This window comes from Alosa pseudoharengus, unplaced genomic scaffold (assembly GCF_046254945.1).
Source record: "Alosa pseudoharengus isolate Yale_2024_CS ecotype anadromous, Long Island Sound unplaced genomic scaffold, YU_APseudo_1.1 YU_APseudo_1.1_scf_3, whole genome shotgun sequence".
Taxonomy (NCBI): domain Eukaryota; kingdom Metazoa; phylum Chordata; class Actinopteri; order Clupeiformes; family Clupeidae; genus Alosa; species Alosa pseudoharengus.
Genome location: NW_027468718.1, coordinates 37,452,101 through 37,476,877, shown reverse-complemented (window position 1 = coordinate 37,476,877; position 24,777 = coordinate 37,452,101). Strand labels below are relative to the sequence as shown.

At 40.3% G+C, this 24,777-nt stretch overlaps 1 protein-coding gene and 1 long non-coding RNA gene across 2 annotated transcripts in view; one reads left to right on the top strand and one right to left on the bottom strand.

Annotated features, from left to right (window-relative positions):
* Positions 1–24,777, bottom strand: part of vwa8 (von Willebrand factor A domain containing 8) — an 833,026-nt gene that overhangs the window by 590,960 nt on the left and 217,289 nt on the right. The gene's annotated exons all lie outside the window — the stretch shown is intronic.
* On the top strand, positions 18,479–19,320 carry LOC143099766 (uncharacterized). The gene is made up of 2 exons (XR_012981742.1): positions 18,479–18,643; positions 18,829–19,320. It is a non-coding gene; the product is annotated as an uncharacterized LOC143099766 (long non-coding RNA).

Here is a 24,777-nt window from a genome sequence, read left to right as displayed (position 1 = left end):
TGGATCGGAGGTGAGAGGGTACTCTGCCCAGAGTTGTATCCTTTCTGTCCTTTGCTAGTTGTCTAACTGCATCAGGATATAGGTGCACACGGTCTTAGAGATGCTCCTCTGACAGAGATGGGTGGTGGGCAATGTGGGTGTTTGGGATTTTTGAGCAATTACGAAGATATTTTTTGGTTGATCTTGTTGAGCAGATTGTTGGGGAAATCTTTTCTGGGGAGGAGTGATGAGATTATGTTTGCCATAGGGAATTCTTCATTGGCCTTCTTTGCCACCATTTTTATTGCTTCTGCTACGGCCTCTCTTTTTGGATCTTCGATTGTTTGTTGCAGTATGAACTAGATGTACCGCATAGTGGTACAAAATATGACCGCCGCTCAGTCTTGTACATCCGTTCCGCGAACATAAATCACACTAATCAATTTGTATCCATCTTCAACTCCATCCCCCACTCTTGAAACTTTTGTGTATGCTTGTTTGGCATGCCTGTGTGTGTGTGTGCGGGCCGCACAGCAAGTAGCCTACTGGCCCTGCGAAGGTGAATAGATTTGTAGCACTAGCCAAAACATTTGTAGCATTGTTATAAAACCTTTAAAATCTCTAAACAATCACAAGTAGGGCAGTTCATCACAGTTCATCCATTGCAACTGGACTGATGAAAGGTCATGCACACCTGTAGGCTACATTGTATTTGGGGAAAGCAGAAGGTATCAGTTTTACTTTTATCTATTTATTTATTAACAAACAAAACTCCCTGTCATTTCCATGCAGTTTTCAACAGCTATCAAGAAGAGAGGTCATGCCATGGATTTTTGTGAATGTTTCTTCTTCTACATATGCAAGATTTTAGTCATCTTTAGTTCATATGATATTCAACTTTATTATCAATGAGATTGAGAAACTATGCAGTATTGACAATTTCCTTACTGTTTTCTCGGTTTTTGCTTCTTTTTCGCTGGCTCTGTCATGACGAATATCTATTCTGAGAAACTCCATCGCTACCTTTTTCTAGCCGGTGCCTGGCGTGTATTTGTATTTGAATGCAGTAAAGCCATTTGTTACACTCGTTTTACTTCCTGACACTGAGGCCGTCGGCCCGCCGGCCCACAGTTGCAAGGGTGGTTTTTCCGCTCACAGGCGCTGGGGGAAGCGAGACGGCCACCATTCAACCCGAAAAAAGTCATATAACCATTCCAATGACTCTGAAGCTGTTAAAGGGACACCAGGCAAGCCTGATGCTTTTTCTCTACGAAACTCCCCCTCGCTCGGTCTGAAGCTCTTTTCCTTTTCTTTGCGTCTTCCGTCAAGGGTTTTCGCTGCTTCTTCGCCGGCTCTGCCATTATACACACGTTTGCAACAATCTCGCGTTTCGTTAGCCTGCCTCTGTGCTGTAAACTGATCCTGCTTCGGTCGGCGGGTAGGATACACCCATGGAGGTATTATATATAACTGGAGAGAGTGACTAAGTCCCGCCCTCCATACAAATGAATGGCGGAGGCTAGGCTAGTAAATCCGGCCAATTCATAGTCAACGCCATCTTGAACACTGGGGTTCGGATCCAGCGCCAGTCGGCTCTGACCATGCGCCAAGTTACAAAGCTGGAAATGACGCATGGACCAACGTCGATTTTTATTGGATATTCTGTAAAAAGAGAGTCGTCCTCCAGTAAGAGGGTGGCGATAATGCACATAAAGTCCTTGCCTCATAACAAGAAGAAGAAAAAGTTGATCGGGAACGCGCATGGAGTCCGAGTGGAGTCGGCCTGAAGCGCAACTTAATTTCATTGGATAACACAGCGGCTCTAACTAAGAGCGGTCTGCCTCACTGATCTATTATAGATCAGTGGGTCTGCCTGCTGTCCTGCTGCAAATATGCATTCGAACATGACGTGAAATATCCGTAGTCGAACTATAAATAAACTATTCGGTTTTTAGTGCCAAGTGTAGCGCATTTTTACAGTCTATGATTAGTTTGTTTTTTATTTTATTGTTTGCCATCTCAGCGGGTGCTCTAAACGTATTTTAGCGGTGGCCCATGACCAAATCAAGCCAATAATAGCCAGTAGCCACAATAATGACTGGAGCCAGAGCCCTCAATAGCCACCCTGTTCTGAAAATAATATTGAAGATAGTATTGAAGATAACGCACAGAACGTCAGCCTGAGCGGAAAATTACGTCCCCAACTCATCTAAAATGTGGTGTCTTTACTTTGAGTTGTACACCGCAGATGGTAAAGTAACGGTTAAAGAGAATGTTGTCTGCGGACTCAGCGAAAAACAGTTTACTTACGCATCCACGACATCCAATCTTCGCGCTCACCTGTGGAGTTACCATACAAATGAGGCAGCGGTGTCAGAGGCACAGTAGACGGCCAGAGCATCGCCAGGCGTCCAACATCGTATGATTGCATACTTTCCGTAAATCCTAAATTATGTCCAGGGTCTGCTATTTACTTAGGCTGCAAAGCACAGGTATTTATTTGAGGTAGACTTATTCGAGGCAGACCTTTATTTCTTACATTGTACATTATTGTGAGACATGCGTTTTGTTTGGAGCGGCATACCAGGCTATCAAACGCAGACGATTTTCGGTTTTGGTATGGGATTTAATTTACTTTTTGACTTTTATTATATAGTTAAATGTTGAGACTGATGGGCATTTAAATCTAGAGGGTATTTGATGATCACTGTAAAGTTTCGTGTAGTGGAAAAAGTGTTGGAATTTCCAGTTGTTTATTGCGAGACAAGGCCTTTCCTTCATTCATTGAACGTGCGCTGTGATCTAATGGAAACCTTATTGCATAGCGAAGTAACCTAAATTGAGCTTTTTTTTAAAATTATGCATGGTTTACTTTTTATTAAATTCGTAGGCTGGAATGCCTCGCGGCAATAATTGTGTTTATATGTAGTAGCCTAGTGCTTCGATCAGCCTCTGGCAAGCTCCAAAGGGGGCGGCAATAGGTTGAGAGCAACGTGTTGGAGACCCATGGTGTAACGAGACAAGGTCTTTATGCCGCTGTAATTTATTGTCTTTAATCATGTTTAGGCTATGTTTATTCGGGACAAACAACAACGAAACAAGATCAATACAATTTAATTTATTTGTTTATTTGTCATATGATGGATAAACAACCATAATATGCACGTCTTCTCATAGGATCGATCCTGAAGAAATACGCACTGAATAACGTTTGGCTGTAGCCGCCGGATAGGTACCCGCCCACCAACATGTACGCGCATGAGAGCTCGTGCCCAACACGGATTTTCGTGCATGGAGCTGGTTCCAAATGCTCCATGCAGCGCCATATTTGAAAATGGCGTATGCTAACATGCCGAAGCTAATCTGCACGCTCTTGACCCCCTGGATACACCGAACTTGCAAGTGGGATATTCTTCCTACAGGCAGTAGGGGCGGGCGAGAGAGCCTTCATTCTAGAGCCCGACTGATTTATTGGCAGGCCGATATTAGGCATTTTCCAAACTATCGGTATCAGCATTTATAATGGCCTATAAATTAATATTTTAAAAATAAAATAAAAACGGACGAAACACCCTTCAACCATGTCATGAGTGTTGGCGTTGTATAGTTTGTCCACCAGAGGGCACTCTACACCGTCCCTGCTGGACACATCCTGCAACGCGCCACACATCCTGCAACCTGCTGATCCAGCCAGAGTCGGGCAGAGAGAACCAGTTATCCGCGAGTGAGATCATCAGTGAAGTGTGTTCATGGTGATTTGGTCACGAGACATACATTGCTTGAAATAACAATTAAAAGAACATCCCCATCAGTTCTCTTAACTCAAATAAGCATGACAAAATTTGTGAAAACAATACCCAGTTTTGCTGCTGTTAAATAAGCCGAGAGTGAAGCGGAATTACAGTAGCTAGTAATTACGTTACGTTGTTACAGTGTAGTTGACTGTCTGTCCTTTTAACTTTTGACAATGTGACTGAAGATGTATTTCTTTAACATGACCGGTATAGTGACAGTTATAGCAGTGAGACGTATCATCTCTCCCAGGCCTGTTATTTTGAAAGCGTATGTTTTACCATTTGCAGTATGACGTTATCCATTGCTAAATTATGGCTCATCATAGACTAGCTAACCACAAAGCTAGCTAATGCTATGAATATCAGTGGACGACCGCTAACGTTAACATTAATGGAAAACCACAACGAACTTATTCTGCCTAAATAAAGTAATGATTTATAACTAGTATATCTGTAGTTACAGTCCCTGTATTGTAAAATGTAAGTTAGACGTGCGAGGAGTGAACATTTAGACAGAGAAAAAGTATCAAACGTAGCTTGTGCAAAACGTAGCTTGTGCATAAAAGTTAGCTTTTCTTTTACACGTGTGTGAAATCCAATGACGCTAACTGGGCGTTTCAGACTGTCGTTCAGCCGCAGCATTAACGAGTTACATAATAGATTTAGATCACTAAATAGTAGGTTTTAGAAGGCAGGCAGCAACTGATGATTGAAAATGGTTTGATGTAGCTTGATGGAAATAATTTTAAAAGTGCAGGTAAAGAGATAAGCAAGCTGACATTGTAATTATAAGGTAGCTTATAAGGCAATAGGGACTAATTATTACACACGCACACTCAAACATTTAAGAGTGACCTTTATCTTGTTTAATGATAATACAAATGATGATGATAGTAATAATGTCATCATTATTTTTTGTAATTATTAATTCTTAGTTCAAAGTTATATTTATGAAGCTTACTAAGTCTTTTAATACTGGTAACTTTGATTTGGTTGTTGTTGTTATTGTGTTTTTGTTCAAAAGACTAAGTTTCATATCTTAAGTTTCTATTTTAATACATTTTATTTATCAGAACTTTAATATATTTCGATGTTCCTCTGTTCCACTGTGACAATATTATTTAAAAATTGTTTGTTTTTGAAATGCATTATCATATTATTTTAGTCAATACTCATAAATAACTACAAATAATGTTAGGGAATTTCCCTAAATAATGTTAGGGAAATCTGTTAATGTTTTGTTGCGCGTTTCTGAAAAAAAAATATATCAGAATATCGGATTTTTAAATCAACAAATATTTGTATCGGTATCGGCCTTCAAAATCCTTTATCGGTCGGGCTCTACTTCATTCGCCCCGTAATGAGTCATTTAACCATATAACGACTTACGAATATGATTAATTAACACTAAAACGTTGCCTGGTGTCCCTTTAAATGAAGGTAAATTAAGCTAAAAAACTTGCATATTAAGCTAAAAAAAACCTGCATAGTTTACCTTTAACTTCCAACAAAATTACGTCTCACTGCAACGATGCGCCATCTGGTGGACAAACTACTACGTAACGCCGATACTGGAAATGCAGCCAAATGATGAATATTTGGTTTTCCTTTAATCCTACTGAATTTGTAATTATGTATCGGCCGTTCTAATTGCCGATACCGATAGTATGTGCACCAATAGTATGTGCGTGCCTGTGTGTGTGCGTGTGTATATGTGACCAGGCATGGCAAAACCAGGCACATGTCTCCCCAGAGACATTTTGAGTTATTCACAGAAGTGTAGTTTCAAAGCTATCCAATGATGTCTCACTCATGGAGATCTGATAATATTTGAATAAGTATCTGATAAGTTTGCAATGGATTTAGCAGGTTTAGCAATGGATAAAATAGTCTAAAACGCGAACTAAACAAACATGAGATGTTTGGATGAACATGTTTGCAAACCCTGTTAATTTGAATGCACACACGATGCAAGGCACCCTGCCATCAGTCAAAACAAGACATTCTCGCATTATTCAAATTAATTGCCCACCGAAACTATCTGTAATGGGTTTTGGCTAGTAGCCTATGGTGCCAATAGCTAACGACAGTAGGCCTACGTTAGCTAGTAGCAATGGATAAAGTTTCTAACACACAAACTTTATCCCCGTCAAATGTAACTGTGGAAATAGCATCTGATATCTTACGATCTAGCTCCTCTGCTGCCAGACCGAGAGATTCTTCCTCGTTGTAATTATCTTCGGCTAAGGTCAGCTCTAGATTAGCGATGTTCTCCAATGTAATGCAGTCGCCTTCATCATCAGATTTAGCTCATCTGCAATCCGCTGTGCTTTGTCCATCTCCATTCCAATTGTAAACAAACAGCATGCTGTTTCAGTAAGTAGCCATGGGGTTACTTCTAGCATACAGCTGATTGGCCGACAGAACAAAAGAGCACTAATAGTCACGCCCAATTCAAACGCTGGTTTACTTTCTGAAACTTAACAATTTTCAAAGACAAAATATACACTTTTAAAGCAACCAATGCTATTATCTGAAACATGGAATTGCTTCTTTAGGACTTCAACTTGCACATTCTGCAAAAAAATTTCAAAGTCGTTTTTCGCGACTTGCGTCTCTGCGACTGAGCCTGGTTTTGCCATGCCTGGTCACATGTGTGCGTGTCTGTGTGTCTGTGTGTGTGTGTGCATGTGTGTGTTTCTGTCTGTGTGTGTATGTGTGCGTGCGTGTGTGTGTGTGTGTTTGTGTGTGTCTGTATGTGGATGTGTGTGTCTGTGCCTGTGGATGTGAGTGTATGCATCTGTATGTGTGCATGTGTGAAACTTGGCATACCCCCAGAGAATGTCAGGTTAATCATAAAATTTGGTGCCGTTCTGAACATCTTAACTGAAGAGAGGGGCGATTAAAGCAGAATGATATTGCATTTTCATTTTTTACCGGGGGGGTGCAAACCACAAATGAGTGATTATGGGCTAGGTTGATGTGGGCCCTTGAGACCACGGTTCAGGTAGTTATTTAGTTTTTTGGGTTTCGGGTGGCCCAGCGCGTCAGAAAAAAAAAAACTTTGACAATCCCTATATGACCGCTTCGCTAGCGGCTAGCTAACATAGCTTCGCTAGCGGCTAGCTAACATAAACATTGGATGTATAAACCAGAGGGGTGCACCACATAGGCGAGTGGACAGTGTTTGACAGCTTGTGTGAGCCCAAGTGCTAGCCTACTTTAAACAGGGTTCCCACACCTTGGTTAAGATCAAATTCAAGGACCTTTCAAGGACTTTCCAGACCCAATATCCTCAAATTCAAGGACCTACAGTAATGTGTTGATAAATTTCAAGCGTGGGCATGGTTAAATCATGTTACCTCAACAGACTAAGGAAGTAGTGGCGAAATAATGGAAACATGTTAATAAGCGGACAACATTGTATGGAATTTTTTCCTCAAAAAGAAATTCAAGGACTTTCAAGGACCTCCATTTATTTATGTCTGTTTTCAAAAACTTTCAAGGGCCTTGATTTTTTTTTTCAGATTCACAAACTTTCAAGGATTTCAAGGACCCGTTACACAATATCCTTGCTAATGCGCTAACTGGCATTTATTTGAAATGTTATCAGCAAAGTCAAGGTGAAAACTTTATTTCACGGTGTGTTCTAAACAACATAATGGCATGATATTAATCTTCCATGTGCATGAGGCCCATATAGCATCACAATGAATATGAAGATCATGTTAAAAGTTCGCTGGCAAAAACATAAATATGTAGGTTACATACCTGATGTCACTGAGCTGTCAAAGAGGCTACGAAACCATCTCCGTACGTTATCGCTAATTAAACTCAGCTGACTGGTGTTAGCGCATAGCCATAGTTGCTGTTAAAATGCTGCCTACTAGGCTAGCGCTGGGAATCTAAACACTTCAACATCGACATGTAGCCTCTAACATGTTGCGTGTTATGGGTTAAGACATGAAATTTCTTGAAGCATTTGGGAACACACTGAATTAACTGGAAAGTAGAGTCCGTGTTAGATTAGCTTGCTTGCAAATGCCGTTGTCCAGTGTTGCCAACTATTTCAAATGGAAAGTAGCTAAAGCCAGCTCCAAAAGTCGCTAAATGTCGCTAGATGACGTCACACACTAATTTGCATATCAATTACGTCAGGTCGTGACTGCCCCCCCCCCCCCCAAAAAAAAAAAAAAAAAGAAAAAACGGTGATGGCCCTTTAATTCCCCTTTACACCTGTTTGTTTTTCTCCTAGGCCTACTGAATAGGCAACTTTAAGAGCCTAATTTAAATATATTTAATTTAATATACTTATATATTAGGGTAATTGATACATTTTACACTTCTGTACATCTTGTTATAGTATACACCAGAATGAGCATTAAGTGGCTGAAAATCAGTCATTTCCAACCTATTCCCAACTGCTGCATTTGTTTTGCACAGCTTGAAGTCTTTGATTGAACTTTACCATAGGCTACACACAATTTAACCTTACAACAATGGCTATATTTTGGATTTATTTAGTTAATGTCACTCGGACAGACTGACAGAATTTTTTCCTCCTTAGCCGACAGTCTATCCTGCATTGACAACATTGAGGCTACAGCCTAAACGAATGCTTTAGGTTTTTCTAACTTGTATGCTCGATTTTGAACTATCTGCTTGTGAATGAAGTTGTAGCCTACTTTCCTTTGTTGAACGGTGCTGGAAAGCGTGTCCCTGTTTCCCTGTCATCATGTCATTGCCCTCGTCTCGTTGACTCTGGTTGTAATCTTACCCGAATTTGCTGCACCTTCCAATAACGTTGTCTGAGCTGTTAGATCTATAGAACATCTACTTACGTGGATAACATGGGCTGATACTACATAGGCCAGTCATTACTTTTATAATCATGGGGCAACGCTTTGGGCGAACTCGATGTAGGCTAATTCACAAACGAAACAGGCATGAGACTCTTACACAGCACAGCCGAACTTACTGCTCACTCAGAAGAGTAAAAAGGGACGTTACATGCCATCACATCTCAAAAAGTCTCCAAGAATGCCAGAAAAAGTAGCTAGATTTGTCGCTAGTCGCTTTTTACAAAAAAAGTCGCTTGGGGGGTCTGAAATCTCGCTAAATATGGCGACAAAGTCGTTAAGTTGGCAACACTGCCGTTGTCCATGACTTGGCATTTCTATGGCAAGCGGTTTTAACATACCTTATGGCAAACCGCCTACACTGTGTAAACTTGAAAGCAGAGCTTACCATTGTGGGTGCATGCATGGCAAGCTGTTTTAAGATTTAAATGTATTATTCGTAGGAGCAATGAGATATTGATAGTAAATTGAATATAACAGTTCAATTGCATGTTCAAATTTGTCTTATCAATAAAAAAAGCAATTCATGCTTTAGACCATTTTAATTTAAAACATTTTAAAAACAAAGTACCAGTTCAGGCACCGTTTCGGCTCCGGCACCGTTTTAAAAGTATCGATTTAGCACCGGTATCGGATAAAACCCAAACTATACCCAACCCTATTTATCAGGAAGATTTATTTGCTTTGCGGTGTTGCGTTTCTTTTTAATTATGTCTTTTACATACTCGCCATTCCCGACCTGTCGTGCGACAATGTGATGTCATGGGAACGGCGTCACCATTTATACTTGCGCGTGGTGGTCGCGACACTAGTTGCAATATTGTCCTAAACAGAGGTGTTGCTGTTGTGAAAAGACTATTGCTACCTACTTTACACCGTAGAAGAAGCAATGAAGCCACTCTACTCATAGATATTAGAGTATTGATCCTACTTTTGTGCAACGGGGCTCAGGTGTTGGAGGATGAAGTGGAGGGTTTACTGCATCATCTACAGATCTGTTAGCTCTGTAAGCAAACTGCAGGGGGTCCAGGAGTGGGTCTGTGATGGTTTTAAGGTGGGACAAAACAAGATGCTCAAAAGACTTAATCAGCTCAAAAGTCAGGGCAACTGGTCTGTAGTCATTTGTCATTTCACTGTGATCTTTGTTTTTGGCACAGTGCTTCAGGATGGATGGAGAAACAAAGTCTGGTCCAGCTGCTTTGCGGGTGTTCTGTCTACTGTTTACATCCTTCTCCAGGATGGAGAGACCTATCATTGTGGTGGAAGGGGAGGGAGGATTGGGGGCCTCTGAGTTAGGCAGTTGTGGAGGGACCTGAGCCTCTACTGAGGTAGGCTGAGGAGGGACTGGAGGTTTGGGGCTGATGGATGGGATCACCAGGGTTTGTCATTGTTGTAGCTCACCCTGGTGCGTGTTGGTACTAAGAGGTCCTCACAGAAGCTGGTGTATGAAGTCACAGCTTCTTTAATGTCCTCACAACAGGTTTAGAGAGTTTTAGTTTCTGCCTATATGAGGGAATCAGGTGGACTATGGCGTGGTCAGAGTGGCCCACTGCAGCTAAAGTGTTCTCCTCTCTGGTCGGGCATTTAATCTGCTGGTATTTAGGTAGATCATGGCTGAGACTCCCTTTGTTAAAGTCACCGAGAACAATAACAAAAGGTTTCTGGTTGCCATGGTGCTGCAAATGGCTGCCTCGGTGTCTTGGTGCACTTTGTTTTGTTTTTGTTTGTTTGTAAACTCAGTGTCATGCAATACTAGAACTCTTACACTAGAGAAGAACTCGTTAATATTAGGGCTACGATCCCTGAGGACTTATTTCCTTCCCTCACTGCCTCATCACTGCTGTCATTTTGGACATTATCACCACCGCTGCATGGAAAGTGAAACCCCGAAGGAGGAGACGCGCTGGGGCGCTTGTACGTCTCCGGAGACAAGGACATCGCACTCCGCTACCGGGAATATTTCTCTTTAACATGCGTTCACTGTGATGAACTCCAGCTGGATGAACTCCAGCTACTGGTGGTAAAGTTCAGAGACTTTTCTTCATCCTTCATCCTCCGTTTTGTGCTTCACCGAAACTTGGCTGGGTGTAACACTACCTGATTCTGCGCTACAGCTTGCTGGCCTCAACCTGGTCAGAGCGGACCGAGACACAGAGCTCTCTGACAAAACGAAGGGTGGAGGTATCTGTTTTTACACCAACAGTGGCTGGTGTAAATATGTGACAGTGATTTTGCAGCATTGCTGTCCTATTCTGGAATTATTTTTCATCAATTGTAAACCTTTCTACTCTCCTCCGTGAATTCGCCTCATTCATTCCGGTCGGTGTCTACATTCCACCGCATGCACAAGTGCAGGAGGCACAACGTATGCTCGTCGACCAGATAGAGCTGGTAAGTCCCGCCCTTTCCGCTATCCCCGCTGGACCTCTAGATTGAAAAATCGTTAATGCAAGTGAATGTGAGAAAATAATTATTTTCTGGTCCCGTTTGAATTTTGCCATGAATGTGAACATATGTTGTCTGTGAATTTTTAATATAAATTTTCGTGTAAAGAATGCTACAATTGAGCGGGTAGAAGTTTGATGCGGTTAAACTTTGTGTGAGAGCACTTTGTGGACTACAACTTTCCGCTAGACGACAGATCCCTAGTTTCCCATAACAACCATCAGTTGGTCGAGATGTAGAGGGTTATTAAGATCGACTTTGAATACAGTGAACCATACAACTTTACAATCACACTGTATCATAGTGTTAATGTGTTGAGTGAAGCTAGACATGTTTCAAATATTTTTGTTACCATGTGTGTTTATTCCTGCCGTTACAAAAACTAGCATCTCAGCTAATGTTAGCGATTAGCTCATGTCACAGGCGACATGTAGTCTTTCTCGTTATGTCTTTTCCACAACTGATAGCCGAAGAATCATATAATATACTGTCAAACTCATAACATGAAAAATTATATTAAAAATTCACAGACGACATATGTTCACATTCATGGCACAAATCAAACGGTACCAGAAAATAATTATTTTCTCACATTCACATGCATTGACGATTTTTCAATCTAGAGGTCCACTGGGGGTTTAGCGGATGGGCGGGACTTACCAGCTCTATTCACCTTATTCCGCGCGCAAACATGGGGGCTCTAGCTTTGCCCACATTGTCTCCGAACTTCCGATTGAACAGTACATCCATTGCGATACATTGAGATAGCAGAGCTCTATCGAGATGACTGGCATCATATATTATGGGTCATCCTAAAGTTAGGAACGTTTATTTAGGATTTTGGTGACTTAAGACATTTCTGTTATACAGCTTTCCTATCTGAAGTTAGGAAAAAACTGACTTTGGAGCGGCTGTTCTGTAAGTTAGCCTCTCTATCCTCTTCTGCCGTGTTATCCCAATGAAGCTAACTAGACGTAGCTAGCCGACCGGAAGTTTAAAGACAACGTGGAATTTAAAAAAATGGGCGGGGCTGAATAAGGTGAATACTGTCTGTAGAGCGGAATAACCCGGACGCTGTTGGACGTTCTTCTGACCTAGTCGGAGAACACAGGGGAGTCGAATTATCTGCAATTTCGGGGCTAATCACATTTCCCTCTTCAGTGGGAGAGTATTGAACACATCAACATTTTTTTCAGTAAGTAGGCTATACTTCCAATGAGGATATTTGCATGAAATTTTCACCAGACATTAATAATAACTTAATATCTACACAGGGGCGTCATGCAAGCCAAAATTCTTGGGGGGCACAATCAGGATTTTTTTTTCGGGGGGGTGCTGAGGTCTGACTTTGTGGTACTCAGAAATTAAAATATTTTAATTCATGTGATGAAGGACTTTGAAAGAAGTTTGACAGGTTTCAGTGCTGAGTAAGGTTAACACTAAATATTTGAATATTTTACTAGGCCTAGTAATATATTTATCATTACCATTATGGCAAGCAATAGCTACCTCATTTGTAAGTTGCTACCTGCAAATCATGAGCAATTTTGACCTGATACATGAGAGACTGCTATTATTTTCTTGCCCTCTACATCACGGTCATAGCGATCCTATTTATAAAACAACTGTAGGCCTCCTTTTGAACTGGTAGCCTATCCCTTTTCACTACATGGATAGCTGCCAGATACGTGAAAAGAATGTGGAGAAACATCAACGTGATGCCTTGGTTGGATTTTGTAGTTACTGCAAAATTAACACCCTCGTTTCTATGAAACTGGAAACAATTGAACCAGGAGTCTTTGTCACGTACAAGACAAAACAGAGCAGATGTCTGTTAGCCAAATATTTGTAATATTTGTAAGAGTAGCCTATGTTGTATCAGTGTAACGTTAACGCAGCTTCTGAATTCGCGGCCAACATCAAATCCATAGTTCTAACTTTTTAGCACCAAGTCAAAATTTCTATGTCAACCACAAATAATTCCACTACTTTTTATTGCTTAGCCTACTTACCACTTCAACACCATTACCACTTCAACACCATAACTGTAACAGTTCAACTGTTCAAACTGTAGCCTAAAGTTAACTGTAAAAGTTCAACACAAGCAAAACATTGCAAGCTCAATATGCATGTGAGTTGCTATTAGGAAAAGGGCTGCTGATCGGTCTTCAACTATTTTGGTAGCATACGATTTATTACACATCCAGAAGAATACATTTGAGTCGTTACAGGCTCTGGCTTATTATGGAGCATAATAGGAACAAAGTTATGATAAAAAAAATTATCAGGGAGGAAAAATCCAAGGGTATCCACACATAAAACAATCCAAACATTAATGTCCATAAGTAGAGTAAAGTAGAGTTATGAGTAAAAACATGGAATGGCACAGGAAAAAAGTATTGAACACGCCAAAAAAAAAGCAGGACACAAAGGCAAGGAATGGCAAGGAACGAGCTGGAATTTAAGTAGTTAGAGAGTAATTATCTCTCCTATCTGTGCAAATTAATACTGTATAAGTTGGGTTAGTACATATTGATGGGCTATAAAAAGGTTTTTCGTTACCAAGGTGTCACACAAGAACAGTGTTGGGAACATTACTTTAAAAAAGTAATTAGTTATAGTTACTCACTACTTGTTCCAAAAAGCAACTGAGTTAGTAACTGAATTACTCTATGATAAGAGTAACTCGTTACCAGGGAAAGTAACTATTTGCGTTACTGTTTAAAAAAAAAAAGTTGCTTTATCAAAGAATTTGGATTTTTTGAGCAGTTTTGAGCAGCCAGTTGAAATGAGAACAGACAGGTGTTTGTACTGTAGGCTACATAACGTTCGATATTTATTAGATAGATAGATAGATAGATACTTTATTGATCCCCAAGGGGAAATTCAAGATATTGCACATCGACAGACCTACAGTTGTCTTCAGCCTGTGTCATAGGTTTTTGTTGTGAGGCAGAAAGATCTAGCTTTTGCTGCTTGGAGGACTTTGCTCCGAGTCCTTCTTTGCTAGTGGATGGCGAGCTATCATCTGAGGTGGAGGTATCTGTGTTTTTGGCACTGTGCATCACCCTAAAAATACCATACCAACAGCGAGGTTTGAAGGTGGAGGCACCATGTTGTGGGGATGTTTTTCATCTCATGGTACTGGCAGACTTCATACACTTCATACACATGGCTAGACCTTCCAGCAGGACAATGATCCAAAGCATTCAGCGAAGGAAACTCTCAATTGGTTTCAGAGAAAAGAAATCAAGGCCTTACTTAAATCCAATTGAACAGTTTTGGAAGTTAACTAAAGATCAAGATTCAGAAGAGAGACCCCTGGAATCTTCAATATTAAAAGACTATCTCTTTAAAAGAATGGGCCAAAATCACACCTGAATACTGCGACTGATTAGTTTTGTCAAGTCAAGTCAAGTCAGATTTATTTGTATAGCGCATTTAACATGCACAGAGTGCAACCCAAAGCGCTCCACATATAAGACATTGTCATTGACACAGACTAACAAAGACAATAGATGCCGGACGGAGCGGCGTAGTCGCCAGCGTACCCATGACACCAAGACATACATTTAAGAAATAACAAACACAAAAGATGCCGGATGGAGCGGCGTAGTTGCCAGCGTACCCGTGACACCAAGACATACAACAAACAAATTAATAAATGAAATAAATAAAAATAAAATTAGTCCAATTTCCGACCGGCTGAAAATGTCCAAGGGCAATGATGACTCGTGCGAAACTGCGCACAGCTGTGTCTCCACAACCGATGCAACGCCAACAAAGTTCTTTACAACTGACAAACCCAGTGAACTCGATGGCAGTCTGGAGATGACGTTAACGTTAGGCCTTGTTAGTCTGGAGATCACTGGAAGCATAACAGTCCGAAGTCGTGGGCGATCTTGTAGATCAGCAACTCGGTGAACTTTTAACAGCGACAGTTTGTAGGTCCATGATGCAGAGTTCTTCAACGTTAACGTTAGTCTGCTCAATCCAGACTCCAGGCAGTTGGCATGGCAGCTCACAAGTCAGAAACAGCTTGGCGGCCTCGGCAGAGTAGCTCCAGCTGCTGTCCCGAGAAATCCCCTCGACCAGACAGTGAAGTGTAGCACCGGCTCACAAATGGATGGGAAGGATGTCAGAGGCCCAGGGCAAAAGCTAGCCATAGCAAGCTCCCAATGGACAAACGTTAACGACATCAGCCGACTTGGAAGCAGTAAAAAGGACTAAGAGAATAACACGAAAACTATCAAAAATAACGTAAATAAAGAGAGAAAACATTTAACTAGACAAATCAATACAAAAAATAAACATGACATTACATAAAATTACGAACATTACATAAAAACAAACAAAAACATGATGCCAGACGGAGCGGCGTGTCTCGCCAGCGTCCCCGTAACCTAGCAACTCGAGGCTCAACTTGTCATACAGGAAATGCCTTGAAGCTGTCTCTACAAATAAAAGCTTTTCCACAAAGTATTTAAGACATTTCAGTAGGCGTCTTCAATACTTTTTTCCTGTGTCATTCTACTTTATTACACATAATTCTACTTATGAACTTTAATGTTTGATTTTTTTATGTGGGTGGATTATCTGAGTTAATAATGTCTAGTGAAAATGTCATGTGAATAGCCTCATTGGAAGTATACTTACTGAAAAAAATGTTGACGTGTTCATTACTTATTTTCCCCGCTGTATCTGAAATTGGTTAGCAAATTCAGATTCAGTTTGCACACATTGGATCAAATTTAGATAGATATCCGACATTAAAAATGGGTCGCTTTCCAAAATGTATCTTGTGTGCACGGCGATGTCTGTTTTTTTTTTGACTGACTTCAGGCCTACACCCTGTTGATCTCCTCACTCCAATGGACTTTAACGTTAACGTTAGCCTGATGCAGACTGATAACGTTACTAGCCTACTACTACGATAATACCAGGAGAGAATGCACGATAATTGACACCTATGCAAAGCAAATAAGCCTAACTTAAAGAGCACATACAAAAATAAAACAAAACATTACATTAAATTATGGAAATGATAAAAAAATCAAACAAAAACAAATTGCCAGACGAGCGGTGTGACTCAACTGCGTACCCGTTATATTAAAGGAGACATATTATACCTCTTTTTAAACAAGTTAGAATAGGTCTATGGGCTATACAAAACATGTTCATAAAGTTTTTTGCAAAAAATCAATCTCACATAAAGAGATCTCTGCAGCCTAATTCTTGCCAGCTTCAGTCCCTTTCAGAATGAGCCGTTTAAGGACTCTATCACTTTTATGCAAATAAGCTACTGCTGACCACGCCCCACTGTCAGATGTTTACACTGTTCGTTTTCTTCACGTGAAAACCTCCACTGCTTGGGTGAAAATGACAGAATACAGAGGCGCACTCTAGCCCAACATTTTCGACCCAGAGTCGGACCCAGATCAAGATGAAGAGGAGCCACCTGCAGAAACACCTTCACGAATGCTGCAAGCAGTTTCTAAATGATTTGTTAACTTTTTAAATCAATGTATTTGCTATCTCTCCTACGTGCCAAATTAGTCTTGGCTATTAGCTTTCACCCTGTTCAGCCTGTTACGAAGTAAACGTAATGTAATTTTTCGTGACAAAGCCAGTCTTTTTACAATATTTAACATTTGCTTGTATTTGAAACTTCACTAGATTCACAGCACTTGATTAGCTTTTATTATTATTATTATTATTTTAATTATTATATAGGTGTGCTTGTGGAAATTGTTGGGCAGTGCCAACTGAGGCAGAGTATATGCTGCCAGGCAGGGCCTGAAGTTAACTTTTTTGGCCACCAGCCACTGTGGCAGGTGAATTTTGAAATCCACCTGCCACAGTGGTTTTTTACCAGCCAAAATTATTTTGTGCCCAAAATAAAGGCGAACGACTCAGAAAATGCATAAGAATGGTTCTTGAACTTGTACAGAATACACATTACAGTACTCAAGTAAAAGTAAAAAAGTACTTTGTTAATAAATTACTCACGTAGGCCTAACAAGTTACTTTTTTGTAGGCTTACATTTTTATATTTTTGATGGACCTTTAAAGGGATACAAAAGTATCCTTATGCCTATTTGCTTTTCTCCTCCTCTGTAAGCTAATCATATAAGTCAAACATATTTTAAAAGCCCAATTCAAATATATTTTATTTAATATACTTTGTCATTGCCAGAATAAGCATTAGGCTACGTGGCTATGGATTGAAAAGCAGTCTTCCAATACATTGCAGCTGATTCTTCTGCTTTGCATTGCTAGAAGTCTGGTTATAACTTCACCATACAGACAATGTAACCTAAAAACAATGGCTATATTATGGGTAGACCTATATTTAGGCTATAATAGCCTAGGCATATCCACTTGGGCAGAGTGACAGAGCAGGCTATGTTTTCTCAGCCGACCATCTCATGTCATGTCCTTCAACATTGAGCCTACATAAATGAATGCTAGGCTTTTTCTAACTTGTATGCTCGATTTCCAGTGCATTTGCTTTGCTTGTAAATTAAGTTGTAGGCCTACTTTCCTTGTCCAATGTGATTGTTGAACGATGCTGGCCAGAAATGAATATATGTGGAAGTTTCCGTGTCATGTCATATAGTCTCGTTGGCACTCTGGCAGCCTCACCAGAAGATGCAGCAACTGGCAGGACGTCATTGCGTTAACTGAGTTGTTAGCTATATAGAACATCTACTTCCGTGTAGTAGGCTACATAGGCCAGCCATTACTTTTATAATCGCGGGGAAACGTAGCAATGCATTCTGAAGCACTGTTTCTTTTCTCTCACGCAGTTGTGTACCGGGGAGAGGTGCTCTTTTCTCCCTTGAGATACTTTCTCCAATAATAAACTTGTTCTCGTAACGAAAGGCAATTGAAAATGTAGCGGAGTAAAGAGTAGATTATTGGCTCAAAAATTGGCAATCCCGACAGTGCATCTCCTTGCTCAGTGTTGTTGTCTTATTGGCTACCCGCCAACGTGGCAGGTAGATTGACAGTTTCACCCGCCAATCACAAAAGTTACCCGCATTTGGCGTGTGGGCGGGTGCCAATTTCATGCCCTGCTGCCAGGAGATTACACAGGTAACTTTTCTAAGATACAGAAAGGCCTGCAAATATCTTACCGTGTTACTACCTTATTTATAAATGAGCTAGCGAGTATGCTGCCATACTCACTCATTTACAAATAATGCTAGGGACTGTGCTAGCATAGCACTCACCATACCATTATAGATCACACGACGTCTGCAGCAGACGGGTTTATACCCGGTGTGCCTGAATGTTTATTCTCTTCAGAACGCACTGAACATATACAGTGCTGACCATGGGGCCTTACGGCTACGGGGACTAGAGCAGTATGTGTTATTTATGAAGCTACTTATTAGTTTTTCCCAGTGTGTATGAGAAGTGACAGGCTACCGTTTTTATCAGCAAAAGCAGATGTTAGTCTTACTAATGTTCATAGGTCACTAATGGCCTTACACACCAACACATGCCCCAATTGTTGTTTTCTTTCTTTTTATGTATGGCTATTGTCTGCAAATTCAGCAGGTATCAAACATACACTCGTGACACATTTAAATATAAATAAAATTACAATATATTCATTACACAAAACAGAAATAAAACATGACATATGCAATATGACAATTGCACTTTGTGCACTTTGCACTTTTGACAGAACTGACAGATTATGTAACCTGCTAACTACTGCAATGTTTTTTTTTTTTTTTTAGTCGTTACAGATAGCTTGCCTACAGGAGCTTTGTCAGTTGGTGTTGGGGATTCCTTGGATGCAGAATAAGGGTCGTCATCCCGTCATGTGTGGTCCTGCGTGTTCGTCGGGAGTTTCCTGACAGCCAAGGACAATATGTGGGCTTCAAACTGCCTCCCCTGGATTGAAGCGAGACACATAGTTGGCGATCACCTCCTCCTCCTTCTCTGGGTGCTCAAACTCTGAGGACAGGTCCGGAGGAATGCTTATTTTCAGGAGTTCCTCCCTGTATGCTTCTTGGTCCACAAAGACCTCGCCCATGATGAAGCCCATCAAGTGTTCCACATGCCCTGTGCAATATTTCACAAACACTTCTGTAACTATGTACATAGTTTGTAAAGTATTTCATTGTACATTTATTTATTGTTTTGTTCATTGTAAAGACACCAGAGTGCAATAGCATGCAAAATGAACGGATCTTTTATTGTTGATAAATAAAAAATTATGTAACTTACGGAATGTTGTCTCGGTTTTGATGGGTTTCACCCTGCACTCTCCCTGTACTTTGGGAAATGCATCCTGTAGAGAGGGTCCCCCAGAGGATAAGGTGGCCTGGTCTCGTGCAGCATCCTCATTGTAATGCAGAGCAGCCAGGTAGAGTCTTGCGCAGTAAAGAGAAAACCAAACATGAAAATAATGGCATGCACATAATATGCACGTTTACTTTGAGCTAAAAACTGAGGCTACAACTTCTTGCACTGTCAGTACTATATCTCGCTTTATTTACAACAGCAAACATTAGCCTAGACCAAGAGCTTACTGGCCACCTTCATTGTAGATAACATGACCATATCTAACTCCTTATCAGTAAGGACAAAACGACTACAAATTGTGACAAACCCTTGCAGCTTAAATGAAATAGAGCTATAGGGGAAATGTGCAAACACTGGATAACGTTATAAAGTGAGGCTACAAGCTAACATTAGCTTATACTAAGGGCTTTTAGCTGTTGGTCGCCTCAATTGTGGATAACATGACAATATTTAATGGAGGTCTAGCGTCTAGACAACATTTTCAAATCATTACTTTCAGATATTATTGACTGGGATTGTCAAATATGACTCGATCGGCTGTGTGCTGCATTTGCAATTTGGAATGGAGGAAATGCTCACTCCAAGCAGATGCAGGGCTAAAGTTAGCCGTAATGTTTGCGTTAGCTTGTGCTAAATGGCAAAACACGAACAGCCTAACGTTAGTTCATGCTTAACTGCGATAGAAACACAAAAGTCATTATTTGAAAGTACTTACATGTCTCTCATCTTGTGACTTGCCACGAACAGTAGGTACAGATCCCTCTGTCAAACGAAGTTTGATGGCTAATCCTGCAGTGTACTGTCCTAAGTTTTCAAAGCAGTCTGTCTTGAAGTGGTTCGCACACACCACAAAATGTTTGCCGACTGTTGCTGGAACATGGCCATCGACAATGAAGTGGAGCCACTCGGTTCTTCTGTCGTCTTTGGCTGGGAGAAAGTGCAAGGATTTGTGTTGTTCTGTGCAGCCAACACTTCATGTGTGACTTGCTCTTGCTTGTAGTCATTGAGCTTGGTGTCCGTGCTCGTTAAACCAGCAAACTAATGGCGGATCTTCAACTAATTGGGTGGGTGGGGCTATATGGGGGTTGAGAGGTGAGGGGTGGCGCCAGGGTGGTTCTATGCAAATTCCCTTATTTTGACGTCAGGTTAAGGGAGCCAGAAAATGGCTCATAGAAGCCTCCCAGATAGCAAACTTCATTGATTTAAAGTTGAAATTTGGTCAGATTGGTTGCTGTTTGGTTGAGTTTAAAAAGTCAACATCAATTCAATGTTTAAGTGTAATTATAATTTCAACGTTGAAAAACTGGCGTTGAATCAACATTGCTTAAAGGTTGGGTTTTCCATGATTAAAAGTTAAGCATTTCATTAACATCGTTTCAATGTCAATCTTCTGAGGATACGCGCTTTAATCAACCGTCCAATCAGCAAGCAGCATTTTATTTGAATTTTCTCCCGGAGGAGCTGGATACTCTCGCTGCAGTGCAAACGTTAGAGAAGAGAAGAGAAGAGAAGAGAAGAAGAAGAAGAAGAAGAAGTAGAAGTAGAAGTAGAAGTGTCAGCTTAACATTTGTAAAGGTAAGTTCGACATTTATAATTTTTTATCAGCCACTGTTGAGAAACTAAACTACAAAAAGTGGTTAAATAGGTTATTCCAAGATGTAGTTCTACCGTGTTCTAGACTAGTTCTACCGTTGGTGAAATAACTGAATTTGGTGTTCGTTAGTGCTAACGTCATTATGCTAGAGTTAGATGTATGGCTATTATGTTAATATTCGTTTTTAGACTTGAAGTTGGAAAGGTTGCTATTGCTTCACGGTTAAATTGTTCGATAAGTGGATGGTTAGTCTAGTGTTGGTTGGTTACCATTAGCAGGTAGCCTACATCCATTTTGAAGATTGGTGCATTAGCTGCTAACCGTTAGCTTCGTAATAGCGATTGCTAATTAGTTGAAACCATAGACTGTATATATAGAACTGGACAGTGTGCCGTCTGTTAAGAGTGATGCGAGCGCTAGTCCAGAGCCCCCTGGTGGCTGGTTGCAGTACAATGTGTAACTCCGCCCATCCCCATGTATTTCAATGGCCAAGTAGCCAACTTTCCGTGTCACTTTTCTCACCTAAAACTATTTTTGTATCTACAACTTTTTATTCGAAAAAATTGTTTTCAAGATGCTTCAATACACACAATTTTTCTTTTCTCGCTGAAATTATTTTTTTTAATGTTATATTAACAAATCTAAAAAGGGCGTGTTTACACCTATGATTGACAGCTGCCTGGCTGCAGACACGACGCTTTGTCCATTATGTTTTAACGTCTAGGCTGCAGACACTACCACGTCATCGCTCACTTATTTTAACGACACCTGATTTCGACACATAATCTAACCTAAATAAGTGTTGCTGTCATTATCATTAGGCTATATCTTATCACAGTCTGACTAAATACAAAATTGATAGTCATACATTGTGTAGTTGTTTGTAAGAGACATCGTTGTTAGTTGTGACAGATTCTTTGTGAAAAAAGATATGTGCTGTTCTTTCGTAGATGCTAAGTATATTAGCTCATAGCATGCTACATCATGCTAGCATTAGCCAGTTGATAGGTAAAGTAAAAGGGCTCTGCTATATTGAAGTGACGTTAGCCAGTCACCATCATTTACAGTCCTACTTGTTTCAAATGGTTTAACGTAACCAGTGATTCCCGCCATCATCGTTGCAACTTCATTTGAATACACTTAAGTCACTGGAGAAGGCGATGTTAAGTTTCATTAACGTTAACTCTTGCTTAGTTTTGCGAATGGCAATAAACGCCACCTAGCCTGCTAGGTCGACAACCTCGATATGCCCATTTATGAATCAGCCCGACAAATAACGTTACTTGTGTTTTAGTGAACACATTATTGGACCATAGCTTAACGTGAGGAGGGATTCAAAGTTACAAATGCTTAGTATGCTCAGAACAGCGGTATCTGAAAATGCTGTTAAGGTATCGTTGTTACCTGCGATTGCACTGCTGGAGAAGCATTTTGCATTGGTATAATTTGATCAGGTCTTGCCAGTGATGTGTAATCCTCTCGTAGACGTACATCATTTCAAAATAATACGTCTAAATGTAAAACTGTGACAATTAATTGATAGGCTCTCTCAATATGTCTGTAATCGTATGCCTCTACCACAGGCTTGCTAGTCAGAGAGGGTGCTCCATTATAAATCAAAAATGTAATATTGCAGCCTTCATGTCAGCTGTAAAAATATGAGAACATGGACCTACTACATCAGGATACTCTGTAAACATCAGGAAGCTACTTTGCTGTTCAGTGTGTGATGTGTTTAAAGTGGTACTACGTTTAAAGAAAGATTTTTATTCTTTGTTTCAAGTGCATAAGAAAATACCACATTATGATGATGGTTATGGTTACCCTTAACAAATACAAAACAATATAATACTTAAAACAGGGATCAATCAATAGCCTAATGAAATAAACAATTAAAATGAGGGGGGAAAGCAATAATAAATAATAATGCCCATTCAATCAATAATATAATAACAATAACATGGTAAGACTACATTAAGGAGAATATCAATAATAAACAATGTCAAATTAATCAACAGCCTATAATGAAAATAAAACAGTACTACTGCATACAAACCATAATGTATAAGAAGTGCTTAAAAGACCAAAAACTATCACAAGAACGAAGAGCACTGGGCAACTCATTCCACCAACATGGAACCACTGAGGAAAAGTCTTGAATTTGACCTAGCGTTTAAGACTGGTCGACACAACAGAAGCTCATCAGAAGACCACAGTGGGCGGTTGGGGATGTATATCTTGATCATTGAATTAAAATAACAAGGAGCAGATCCAGTCAGTGTCCTATAGGCCAAAGTGAGAGATTTAAATTTAATTCTGGCTACTGTAGGGAGCCAATGGAGAGTAACTAGGAGAGGAGTTACGATGTGTCCTCTTTGGCTGATTGAAGACCAGTCATGTTGCAACATTCTGAATGATATATCACACAAAAGAAATAAAAAAAAAACATTCAATATTGATTTAGTATCAACCAATAATTATTCTGATATTAATATTCTTGTAACGTCTACATCTTTGTGTAGGCTACAGTTAAATACTAAGCAATGGCCTCTGACTTAAATACCAAGGCAGTTAAATGACCGTGGTATGGTATAGTCTACGTGATACACAGGACTACACAGTAAACCCATTTAAAAAGCATCATCATCTCAGTATACCCATTTAAAATAGGCAAGGATACGTATTCAATAACATTTGGGGTTGCTCACAGTATACCCACCACTGCAACTAACTAACTAGACTACACCACTGGTTAAATGGCGCATTGCAATTTAAAATTTGTGTGAGTTCAGGGGCATACAGAAAGTTGAAGTTTGGGTGACATCAATAAAGAAAATAGAAACAAAGGGATGTGTACAGCCTCAAGTATGAATGATGTCACATTAACAGAAGGTTCAGAGCAGCGGCAGACCTTTCTTGGTGCCACGCAAGTTATTGAAAGTCATGTGTTTTCATAACGTAGTGGTGCTGTGCCATGTCCCATGTATAAGGGGCTTCAGGTTGATCCAGTGACGGTGGGTGATGTCAGGGAGATGGATGTCAGGGGACTTGGAGAAAGGAGGAGGACATGCCACCTCAGACCACCCCACCCAAACCACTTCACGTAGGCATTCCCTTGCTTGCAGACTAATGTAGACCATGGAGACCACCTTGCCGCCACCTCCAGTACATTCAGCCATCTTACCTGCAAAAAGGAAAGTTACAATAAAGTTAGTCAGACAATTTTACAACATTACAAAGCATCTAATCAGGCACTCAACACCACTAATACCAATTAATTAAATATATGTGTGCAATAAACTTCACAGCCTACCTAATGTTAACTACACATTTAAATATGCGGTGGGAATGTTATTAACTTGCGTCAGCTTGAAAAATAACGTTATCAGTATGACTGATCATGGACGTTAGATGACAAACTAAGGTCTTTCTCAAATGTTCACCGATATCCCTGGGAAGTGACTGGTTCTTGGCGTAGTGTTTAATGCAGGCATTTCATTTATCAATCATTCACTTATGCGGTCTACAACTATCGACCTACCGATCTATTTTTTACAGTCTATGCTACCGACCTACCATCACAGAAGTAGCTCTAACAGAGGTGTCTGTCGTTAACGTTAGAAAAAATGCAACGCTGGCAAACTGGCTAGTAGTTACATTAACATGACGGGTTGATGAGGTCCATGCTTCACATTACGTTAACGTTAACTTGCGTTGCTTTATCACATCATACCGTTGCTTTATCACATCATATACTGTACTGACTGTCTAGTGTTATTAATCC